Here is an 11,234-nt window from a genome sequence, read left to right on the forward strand (position 1 = left end):
ACATGGAAGTAAAAAAGTTATATAAAACCTCCATCAGTCAGAGTCTGGGCAGAGAACAGAAATCACTGTCAGATGGTTGAGTTGAAAAAACTTCAATAAAAGGACTACTTCCTGAAGCCTGGGTATGATTATAAGATCAAACACAGGAAAGTAAGGCACCCAGAGTCCAGCAAACATGGGACGCCATTGCCACCCATGGCTCTAACCAGAGGCCAGGAGAGCAGGCAGCATGGAGGGGAGGACACCCTGTGGGCGTTGTAAACCTGGGTGGGGGGAATACCCTGACATCTCTCTCTTCCTGCTTTCTCATGCCTCCTATTGGCTGAACTCAGAAAGCTGCCAGTGGGAGTGCAGGTGGCAGGGGTCAGGCCCATGTGCAGAGCAGAGAGGGCGGCCTGGAGCAAACGGAACAAGCAGCAGAGACGGATGGTATTCCAGGAGCTTCAGCAGAGCGTCACAATAAATGTTAGTTGCTGGTAGAAGGTGTTTTTAGCCATTAGTGTCCCTTTTGCTAAGAAGCAGGATAGCATGAGGATGCACTTCATCTCTAACTCTTTGTGAGCTCAGCATCTCCCTGTCGTGGGTGCCAGTTTCTCTCACTGGTGCTGAGGGGTATCGTGGCAGGCTCAGTAAGGGAAACCACCTATCCTACTAGCTTCCCAGACCTGGGCATGAAGGGCATCAGGGGAGGAAGATGAAGGACTGGGGCTAGAGAAGTGTCTGAAATAAACAGAGAGGAACTGAGAAGAGAAGGCTTGATGATCTGGAGACTTAATGAACAGAATTGTAAAAAATGGGGCAAGAAGGTCTAAGCTCCAGCGCTTGTGACTAAGTTTTAAAGCAGTTTCTTAGGCAAGAAGTTTGTTTCTTTTCAACTTAATGAACAATGAAAATATTTACATAGTCAAAGATAACTTAAGCAACAAAGGCTCAGGTCCCTAGCTGTACAATTCAATCAGTTAAAAATATAAAGATGCCGAAACCGGTTTGGCTCAATGGATAGAGCGTCGGTCTGCGGACTGAAAGGTCCCAGGTTCGATTCCGGTCAAGGGCATGTACATTGGCTGCGGGCACATCCCTGGTAGGGGGTGTGCAGGAGGCAGCTGGTCGATGATTCTCTCTCATCGATGTTTCTAGCTCTCTATCCCTCTCCCTTCCTCTCTGTAAAAAATCAATAAAATATATTTAAAAAATATATATATAAAGAGCCTACTAGGTGCTGAGGATTGTTATAGGCACTGAGGATAGAAGGGTGAATACGACATATGGTTCCTGCTTTCCTGGAACTTACACTCTAGTGAAGGAAAAAACAAAACAAAGAAACAAGGAGGACTCGTTTGCTAAGGCCACCATAACAACGTACCGCCGACTGAGTGACTTAAACAACAGAAATGTATTTACTCCAGGTCTAGAGACCACACGTCCGAGATTAAGTGGCTGGCAGGTTGGTTTCTTGAGTCCTGTCTCCTTGATTTGCCTTCTCAAATGTCTTCAGATGATCTTTTCTCTGAATATCTTCTGTGTCCTAATCTCTTTTGTTAGCAGTCTTATTGGACTAGGGCCCACCCTCAGGGCCTCATTTTACCTTAATCATGTCTTTTTATTCCTAAACACTGATAAAATTTTTATTACACTAATGTTTCCCCCCAAAATGGACAAGACGAAGTTTCAAGGGTATCATAATTTGGCAAAAAGCAAAAATTCTCCATTTTCTGCAATAAACACTGATCCATACGTACAATTTATTTCTGGGGCTTTTAGGGATATGCACATAGAACTCAAAAATGGGAAAGGTACCTTAATCACCTGTCTTAAATTTGTTTTATTTATTGGGATGACATAGGTTAGTAAAATTATATAGGTTTCAAGTATACATTTCTATGATACATCATCTGTATATCACATTGCTAGTTTACCACCCAGAGTCGCATCTCATTCTGTTACCGTATACTAGTATTTGACCCCTTTTACGCTTTACCACCTCCCCCTTATTCGTCTGTTTAAGAGCCTTATCTTCAAATAACAGTCACCTCCTGGGGAGTGAGAGGTTAGGACTTCAACATGAATTTGGGGGACACAATTCAGCCCACAAGTTAAGGAAATTTCACATGATGACAAAGGATAAAAGTAATGAAGAAACAAGGTGGTTGCAGGGTAACTGCTAGGACTCTTCAGACTGGACGGTCACAGACATGTCACAGACAGATAGATGATTTGGACTAAGAACTGACAAGAGCAGCTCGGGGAGGATCTTGGGTGGTTGCAGGTCCCTAGGAACCTAAAACACTAAGGCTCTATGCTTCTAAGTTCAAGTAGCAGCCAGAGGCCAATGTAGGTGAAGGAAAGTAAACAATGGAGAGTGCAGGTGAGGACACTCGAAAGGTAGGGAGGGGCAGATCATAGAGGGCCTGTATCCCACCGGTGAGTTTTAGGGCATGAGTAATAGGAAACTGTCAGGGATTTAAGCAGGGGATAGCATCATTTGGTTGGTTGTCATCTTTAATAAGAAGATAAAGAACATGGGCTAACTAATGTCCATCCTAACCATGACTGAAACCAACGACCAACTTGGAGTGGCTCATCGGTGACCGCAGGGGTGGTGGGCATCACATGACAAGGCAGGATGATGGGTACATGGGTATTGGGAGAAATAAAGGACTAAGTGTTACTGAGCATTTAACCCACAGACCACAATGTAGGTAAGGATAGAGAATGAGAAGTAACAGGTTTTGCTGTGATGGTGCTGAGATCTGGGACAGGAAGAGCCTCTAAGTTCCTTCAAGGAAAGTAACTTGAAAAAATATGACAAATTGGCAATTATCAGCCAGAGGAGAACCTGAGGGAGAAAGGCAAACTTCCTGGCTGAATATAGTTCTTTTTGTTGTTACTGTTAGCACCTCTCTCTGTGCAATTCAAAGGCATCTATCTCAAGGACTGTGAATTGATGGATGATTGCAATTTCCAAAGCACCTCTCTGGAGGAAGCGAGCATCCAACAATAATGCTTGCTTTGTAGGTTGCATAACTCCGGGTTGCACCTGAGTGAGCCTGCATGATTTAGCATAGCACTACCCAGCACAGGGAAGAAGGTGAAATGAAAAGGAGAAGAAACTTTAGGGCTTTCCTACTAGATACGAGTCACTGTGCTAAGTGCAGAATTGTCTCAATTGAGCCATCCCCTAAAAGGGTGATACAACTCAACTCTTTATTCACAGCAGTGATGTTCTGTAAAGTTACCATGAGCCATGGCTCCAAGAAAAAATACAGGGTTAGGTTCCTGTGAGCCTTCGGACACTTTTTCATCTACTAATCATACATAACCATGTTTATATATGCTTTTGTTTAAAGATACTTTATTTAACATATATTGTAAATGCATTAACATTGAACTCACAGACAACAGCACCAGAACACATGCCTGAACAAAGCTTGATTGAGCTGATTCTTAAATTTCCTGAAATTTTGCAAGATGTTATTAAATGACCATTATTAAACACTAGAGGCCTGGTGCATGAAATTCGTGCACTGGGGGGGGGGGAGGTCCTCTCAGTCTGGCCTGCACTCTCTCACAGTCCAGGACCCCTTGGGGGATGTCTGCCTGCCGGCTTAGGCCTGCTCCCCCAGGGATCGGGTCTAAGTCGGCAGTCAGACATCCCTCTCACAGTCTGGGATCCCTTGCTCCTTACTGCCCACTTGCTTGCTCCTTACTGCTGGGCTTGCTGCTCCTTAGCACTGCCACAGAGGTGGGAGAGGCTCCTACCACTGCTGCTGTGCTTGCCAGCCGTGAGCCTGGCTTCTGGCTGAGTGGTGATCCCTCTGTGGGAGTGCACTGACCACCAGGGAAAAGCTCCTGCCCCTGGTGGTCAGTGGCAATCATAGCGGCCAGTCGTTCTGGTTGTTCTGCCGTAAATGTCATTTAATTATATAGATTATTATATAGATTATTACCTATTATATAGATAATAATAGGTAAATGTCATTTCTGCCGTAAATGTCATTTAATTATATAGATTATTATATAGATTATATACTTACAATTTAAAATTATATTTTAAAATGTAATACGCAAAAACATCTCTTCCTAATTATTTTCCCACATTTTACTATCTGGACTTTTGAGGTATTTATACCTATTGTATTTGTGGGGATGAAAATACTATATAATGGTGACTACTGTGCATTTCTTCCCAACTCTGTTCAGTGACATTACACTGGTAGCTTGAAATCTGACATGGTGGAAGTATTTACTTTATGAAAATTAATAAAAGCTGCAAATCAAGGTTTTGTTTGTTTGTTGAAAGAGCCAGTTGTTAAACATATAACAGAACACCACGGTCACCCATAACTTATTGATACAGAAACTATGGCTCAAAGAAGTGATTTACCCAGCCAGCAAGCAGTAGAGTTGAGATTTGACCCCAGACCAGAGTGAATTCAAAACTTATACATATCTTCCTGGTATGTTATGCTTCTTCCAATGTTTGCACTTGTTCCTGAAGACTCGGTCTACCCAGAATTCTACTACATTTGAATTCTCCAATGGTTTTCTTTCCTTATCTACCTCCTTTAATATTTCCTTCAGATCTTATATTTTTACTCCTGTAGTTTTTATCCTATGTTTTCTCTTTTCAACATCATATTGCTTAGTGCTATAAGCCATATCAGTTGCCCTTCTTAGGGAAGACCCTCAATAAATCTAATACATCAATGATTGATTCTGTTTTCCAAGTTCACTACATCATTCCCCACCTAACCCGCTGGGAGCTTGCAAGGACACAGGTTTAAAAGGAATCAACTCAAGCAATTCAATAATTAAATACATTGCAGACTAGAATGATGGAAGATATATGGGTAGTGGAACTGGTAATTGAGAGGTTTGGGTTTTAAGAATAGGCTGAAAATCTCAGAGGAAAATTCTCTTTTGGGTGGGTAAGGGATGGTATGCTACAGAGTGAGGAAGTTATAGGAAAGGAAATGGCAATTACCAGCCCTAGTTTTTTGAGTCACAGCAGTTAATTACATTCACCAGGATTAAACTCTTTGCTCCTGTTAGTTTCACTGACCCAGGAAACTAGTAACAATTCTTCAGTAAACTAGTAAGTAAGTAATGTGTAGGATGCCAGGCCATTTGGAGCCCTATCACCAAAAAATTAGTTCAAAAGGATCTTCAGCGTTTTTAAGAGTAATTAGTGTCTGGTTTTTGTTTTGTTTTGTTTTTCTCAGTTGAGGGTACTAAATGGTTCCTAGAAAAGAGCCCATACTATACTTACAATTATATAATTTTATATAGATTATATACCTACAATTTAAAATTGTATTTAAAAATGTAATACGCAAAAACATCTCTTCCTAATTATTTTCCCACATTTTACTATCTGGACTTTTGAGGTGTTTATACCTATTGTATTTGTGGGGATGAAAATACTATATAATGGTGACTACTGTGCATTTCTTCCCAACTCTGTTCAGTGACATTACACTGGTAGCTTGAAATCTGACATGGTGGGAGTATTTACTTTATGAAAATTGATAAAAGCTGCAAATCAAGGTTTTGTTTGTTTGTTGAAAGAGCCAGTATATCACTTACAAGTCATTTCTAAGAGTGTATAAAACAGGTGATACTATGTTAGCTAAAAACTGAGAATCACAATGATAATTAATTCAATAAAATGTACATCAAAATTAAGTCAAGACATGTATTGAGCACCAATTCTCTGAGACATTACATTAGGCAGTGTAAGAGACAGAAATAAGTGAAAGCCAAAGCTGCTGAATTGAATGGATTTTAAGTCTAGTTAGAGAGGCAGGGCACAGCGGTCATTATTTTAATGGGTCAAGGTAGCTCTAAAAGAAATTGTGATTGTTCTATTATGTAAATCAAACTTAGTGACAAAGGTAAAAGGTTTCTGAAAACAGTAATTACTCCACAAATATAAGACATTATTATCATCATCATATATATTGTTAGGATACTAATTGCTAGAAAGGTTCAGAAAAGAGAGATTACTTGAGGATCAGGTGAGAAAGGATTTCAAGGAGAAAATCAAGAAGAATGAATAGGTTTTGGACAAGTCCAGTGGGAAGAGAAAGGGCATTTAAGAGAAAGGGCATAGTGTGAATCAGTGAGTAAGCCACTTAGCAGCCCCCCTATCACCTGTTGGTGGCCTGACCCCTATCACCTCCCACTCCATGCTCATCTCTCTCCATGGCCTTTCTCAATCCCACTCTCAAGTCTACGGTCTCAGAATGGAGCAGACCATGATATGTCTCTAGTACCTATCCATGCTGCTCACTCTGCCTCCAAGGCCTTTTCCCTCTTCTCCATCCAGCTAATTCTTTTTTGAACTTCAAGACTAACATAAGAATCACCTCCTCCTAGAAAGCCTCAGTCTCTTGGAATGTAGTGCTCTTCTTAGAGAAAAAAAGGCATAACCATTTCACTCCATCAGAGTACTTATCACATTCCTCCTCCACTTGACTGTAAGCATCTTGAGGGCAAAGACCTTGCCTTTTTATAACTGGATTAGAGGCCTGGTGCATGACATTTGTGCACGGGGTGTGGGGGTCCCTCAGCCCAGCCTGTGCCCTCTCACAATCCGGGACCACTTGAGGGATGTCCGCCTGCCGGCTTAGGCAGACATCCCTCTCGCAGTCCGGGGCTCTCGCAGTCCAGGACCCCTCGCTCCTTACTGCCCGCCTGCAGCAGAGGAGGAAGAGGCTCACACCACTGCCGCTGCACTCACCAGCTGTGTGCCCAACTTCTGGCTGAGTGGCGCTACCCCTGTGGGAGCACACTGACCACCAGGGGGCAACTCCTGCATTAAGCGTCTGCCCCTTGGTGATCAGTGTGTGTCATAGTAACCGGTTGTTTTGCCGTTCAGTCAATTTACATATTAGTGCTTTATTATATAGGAAGAGGATTGTTAGCTACCACATTGGCTGCATGGTAGGCACTCAATAAGTGCATGCAGAATGAATGTATTTATTTATAGAAATAGGAGCTTCAAGAAGATGAATAAGTTTTGGAAGAGGAAATTAGCTGATTTTTACATTTTGAAACTGAGCTAATGAGAGTCCATTCATGTAGAAATGTCTACCAAAAATTGTAAAGATGGGACTGAAACTAGGTACCATTATCATTTCTTTCTTTTTCAGATAAGGAGACAGGTGCACAAAGAGAATAAGAACCTTGCTACAGTCTCAGAGCCAGAAACCAGTTATGCAGATAACTTAATCTGAGCTCTGAGTCATTTCTCTGTCTCCTACTAAAGCAAACCTTGGGAAATTCCCACATTAGAGGGATACAAGGATGAAGATATGCCAGCAAAGAATACACTGATAAAGATAGGAAGAAATACAATGATGTCAATGATGATGATGACCTTCCCTTCTGCCTCTTTCTCTCTTCCTTTCCTTCTTTTCTCTTGCTAAACTCTTCAGTCCCAAAGCCTTTGATGGGACAGAGCAGGGCAAATGTCAGTGCCAGGTGAGGGAGTCCTGGTTGCCCAAGGAGGGGTAAGGGAGGCTAAATGGGGTTGTGGAGGCATCTGCAGAGGACAACACAGCATGGAGAATCAGGATGGGGTGCTGAGCTTGTCCACGCCAGGGGGGCCGGCATGAGGTATGGAGCCCTAGCTGGGTGATGAGGGCATCTCTGCAGAGGAGCAGCCTGGCTAGGGAGGCTGGAACATGGAAATCAGAGTGGCTGCAGGGGAAACTGGTTACATGTAGGGGGATGGATTAAATATGTAAATTTGAAAGCCAATTTCTCACTGTTAGAAAAGGAAGTTACAATTTGGAGGAAGAGAAAACTGAATGAATTTAGAAGCACTTAATTAAGCTTATAAGTATTCATGTAAACTATTATTTTCAATATATAGATAGCTATCAAAATATAGATGTGAGTGTCTGTGCATATGTGAGTGTTTTTATATACCTCAGGGCCTACAATCAGTGACTCCCTAATGAGAACATCTAGTGCCCCAGATCCTGGTTTCTAAATCCATTTTCCACTAAAATGAGCCAGGGCTCTTTGAGAAAGTGGCTGATTCAGGGCTGAGGCAGGAAAGTACAGGCTGGGATGGAACATCTTGTTGGACCAGGAAGCAAGAAAGAGCTCAAAATTGATGGGAAAATGGTGTAAGGATACAGAACAAAGTTGTGCACGGGGTGTGGGGGTCAAATGTAAGATATTTTGTGTACCAAAATTACATTATGTAACAAATTATAAAGTCCTGAATAAAATGGGAAAACAGTGAGTTCATACATATTAATAAATGAATAAACTGAAAGTTTGATGAGGAACAAGGTGCTAGCATAGCTTCAAGATAATAAAACATTTATTAACCACGAAAGCAAAAGTGGTAATTTTACAACAAAGAAGACTGACAGACACCATCTTAATCAAGAAAACAATGGGACAAATAAAATCATGAGTCACTTGACTGGATACAATAAGAAAGTAGCATCACTTCTATGACATTCCTTCCAGAGAAGCATAACCTGAATCTATTCATGAGCAAATACCAGATAAATGCAATTGAAGGGCAATCTACAGAATGATTAACTGGTGATCTCCAAATATGTTAATAGCATGAAAGTCAAGGAAAGACAAAGGAACTGTTCCAGAGAGGAGGACACTAAAGAGACATGTCAACTAAATGCAAGGCATGATGCTGAATGGGACCCTGTTGCTGCGGAGAATGTATTTAGAACAATTGGTGGGACTGAGGAGTGAATGGTAGTAATGAATCAGTGTTAAATTTCTGCTTTTGATGGTTATGTTGTGGTTTTGTTGGAGAAAGACCTTGTTTATAGGAAATATGCACTAAAATATTAAGGTGTGAGAAGAAAATTTGTGCATTGGAATTGTAGTTTATAACTTTGAGATAATTTTTGAATCAATAGATATTTGTTTTCAAAACCCTAAAAATGTCTCAAATGAAATTTTCAAATGTTTAGATGCAACAAGGTCTATTTTGTAAATGAGAATGCCATCTTTGAGTTCTAAGAGCAATAAAGTAATACAAAACTCCTCAGCCTATTAAAGGGAAATTTAGTGAAAGGATAAAATGCATTAGCTGAAACTTAAGAATTCTAAATTGTTTGATGAGTAGAATAGTTATATTAGTTTTTATAAGTTTTTGAACTACAGTAGTTGTATTTTTTGGTATTTTATATGTATAATATATAATTATCTTTAATAGTGCCTTAATTTATTATGCAAAAAATAATTTAAATTATAACGATAACAGTAATAATAGCAGCTAGTTTTTACTGAATATTTACTACATATGCTCTGTTATGAGGTATGTGTTGTTATTTCTTTCATTTGATGTTAGGAAACTGAACCTTAAAGGGATTAAGAAATTTCCCCAAAAATTGGTACACTAATGTATAATGTAGCCAATGTTTGAATGCACCTTTTTCACATTCTGAAGCCTACACTATTAATTCTTGCCCTAAAGTGCCACCCATGGAGGCCACACAGAAGAGAATCACCAGAGGATACCAGAAACCTGGGCTTCATTCTAGATCCTCCTACTTCCTTCATTGTTTACTCCGAATTCAATCCATCACCAAATTCTATTGGTTCCATCTTAAAACGCTACCCCTCCCACTTCAAGTTAAAGCCTCACCATTCATCTCCCAGTCCCTAGCAACAGGCTCCCACCCTTCCTGATTCTTATCTCAGCCCTCTTAAGAGCCTTCATACCACTCTGAGGGATCAGTCTAGAATGCACATCTAAATATTGCAAATGTGTTCAAAATCCTACATGAAAAAAGACACCTATTACATTTGGGTAAAAGTAAAAACATGGCACCCAAGGCTTCCTGTGTCTGGCCTCTGTCTCTCCAGCCTCATTAACTATAAGGTCCCAAACAAACTTTATGCTCAAGGCACTCTTGAGGGATTTATAATCCTCTGAATATACCAACACACACTCTCTTATGCCGGACAATTAATACATGCCCTTCAAGCCTCAGCAAGTGTGACCATCTCTTGCCAAGGTTTTCCGGCATTCTCCCCCTCCCCAAACAGGCTGAGCTGGGTGCCACTTTGGAACTCCCCTCACATTCTGTAAAGCAGTGGTCGGCAAACTGCGGCTCGCAAGCCACATGCAGCTCTTTGGCCAATTGAGTGTGGCTCTTCCACAAAATACCACGGCCTAGGCGAGTCTATTTTGAAGAAGTGGCTTTAGAAGAAGTTTAAGTTTAAAAAATTTGGTTCTCAAAAGAAATTTCAATCATTGTACTGTTGATATTTGTCTCTGTTGACTAATGAGTTTGCCGACCTCTGCTGTGAAGGCCTCTTTTATGTAACCTATCACAGTGTAATGTAACCTCCTTCATCACACTGAGCTCTTTGAAAGAAGGGAGCTGGCTCATCTCTGTATCCCTCATAATGCCTAGATCAAAGATGATGGCCTCGCCGAAACCGGTTCAGCTCAATGGATAGAGTGTCGGTCTGCGGACTGAGGGGTCCCAGGTTCGATTCCGGTCAAGGGCATGTACATTGGTTGTGGGCACATACCCCGGTGGGGGGTGTGCAGGAGGCAGCTGGTCAAGGTTTCTCTCTCATCGATGTTTCTAGCTCTCCATTCCCTCTCCCTTCCTCTCTGTAAAAAATCAATAAAATATAAAAATAAAAAATAAACAATCCTCTTTATAAAAAATAAAAAAAAAGATGATGGCCTCTATGACCTCATTGAATAGTGAGAGAATGAATGCATAGATGTCAATGAATTATCAATTGTGCAAAACGTTACAGAGAGGCACAAACAAAATAAAACAGTGATTTTTCCAGAAAACCTGTACAAAGAGTTGTGGGGAAAGCTGACTAAGGGGTTAAAATTTGAGTAAACAGACATGGGGGGAAGATTTTTAATAAGTACACAGAGGGCTAAGTTCTTAGTAAACAGGCTGTATACACTGTGTGCCTTCAGCCCCAGGGGTGTGCAGTGGCTTTAAAAAATGCATTAGTTTATACTTTTGAATAAGTGATACAAGCATATTGTATAAAATTGCAAAAATGCTATAGGAAATAGAGTGAAGAGAAAGCTGCCTCTCCTCCCATGCCCATCCCCCAGGCACTCGGCTCCTGTCACAGAAGGAACTAGGATAAATAACCACTTGGAGTGCTTTTGTTTTCGCTCTAAGATCCCATCTCCATAGCCTGGCGGTGATTTATAGTAAATAACTATAAACCGATGATTTATAACATGGATGTATAAC

The sequence above is a fragment of the Eptesicus fuscus genome, chromosome 11 (assembly GCF_027574615.1).
Source record: "Eptesicus fuscus isolate TK198812 chromosome 11, DD_ASM_mEF_20220401, whole genome shotgun sequence".
Classification (NCBI taxonomy): Eukaryota; Metazoa; Chordata; class Mammalia; order Chiroptera; family Vespertilionidae; genus Eptesicus; species Eptesicus fuscus.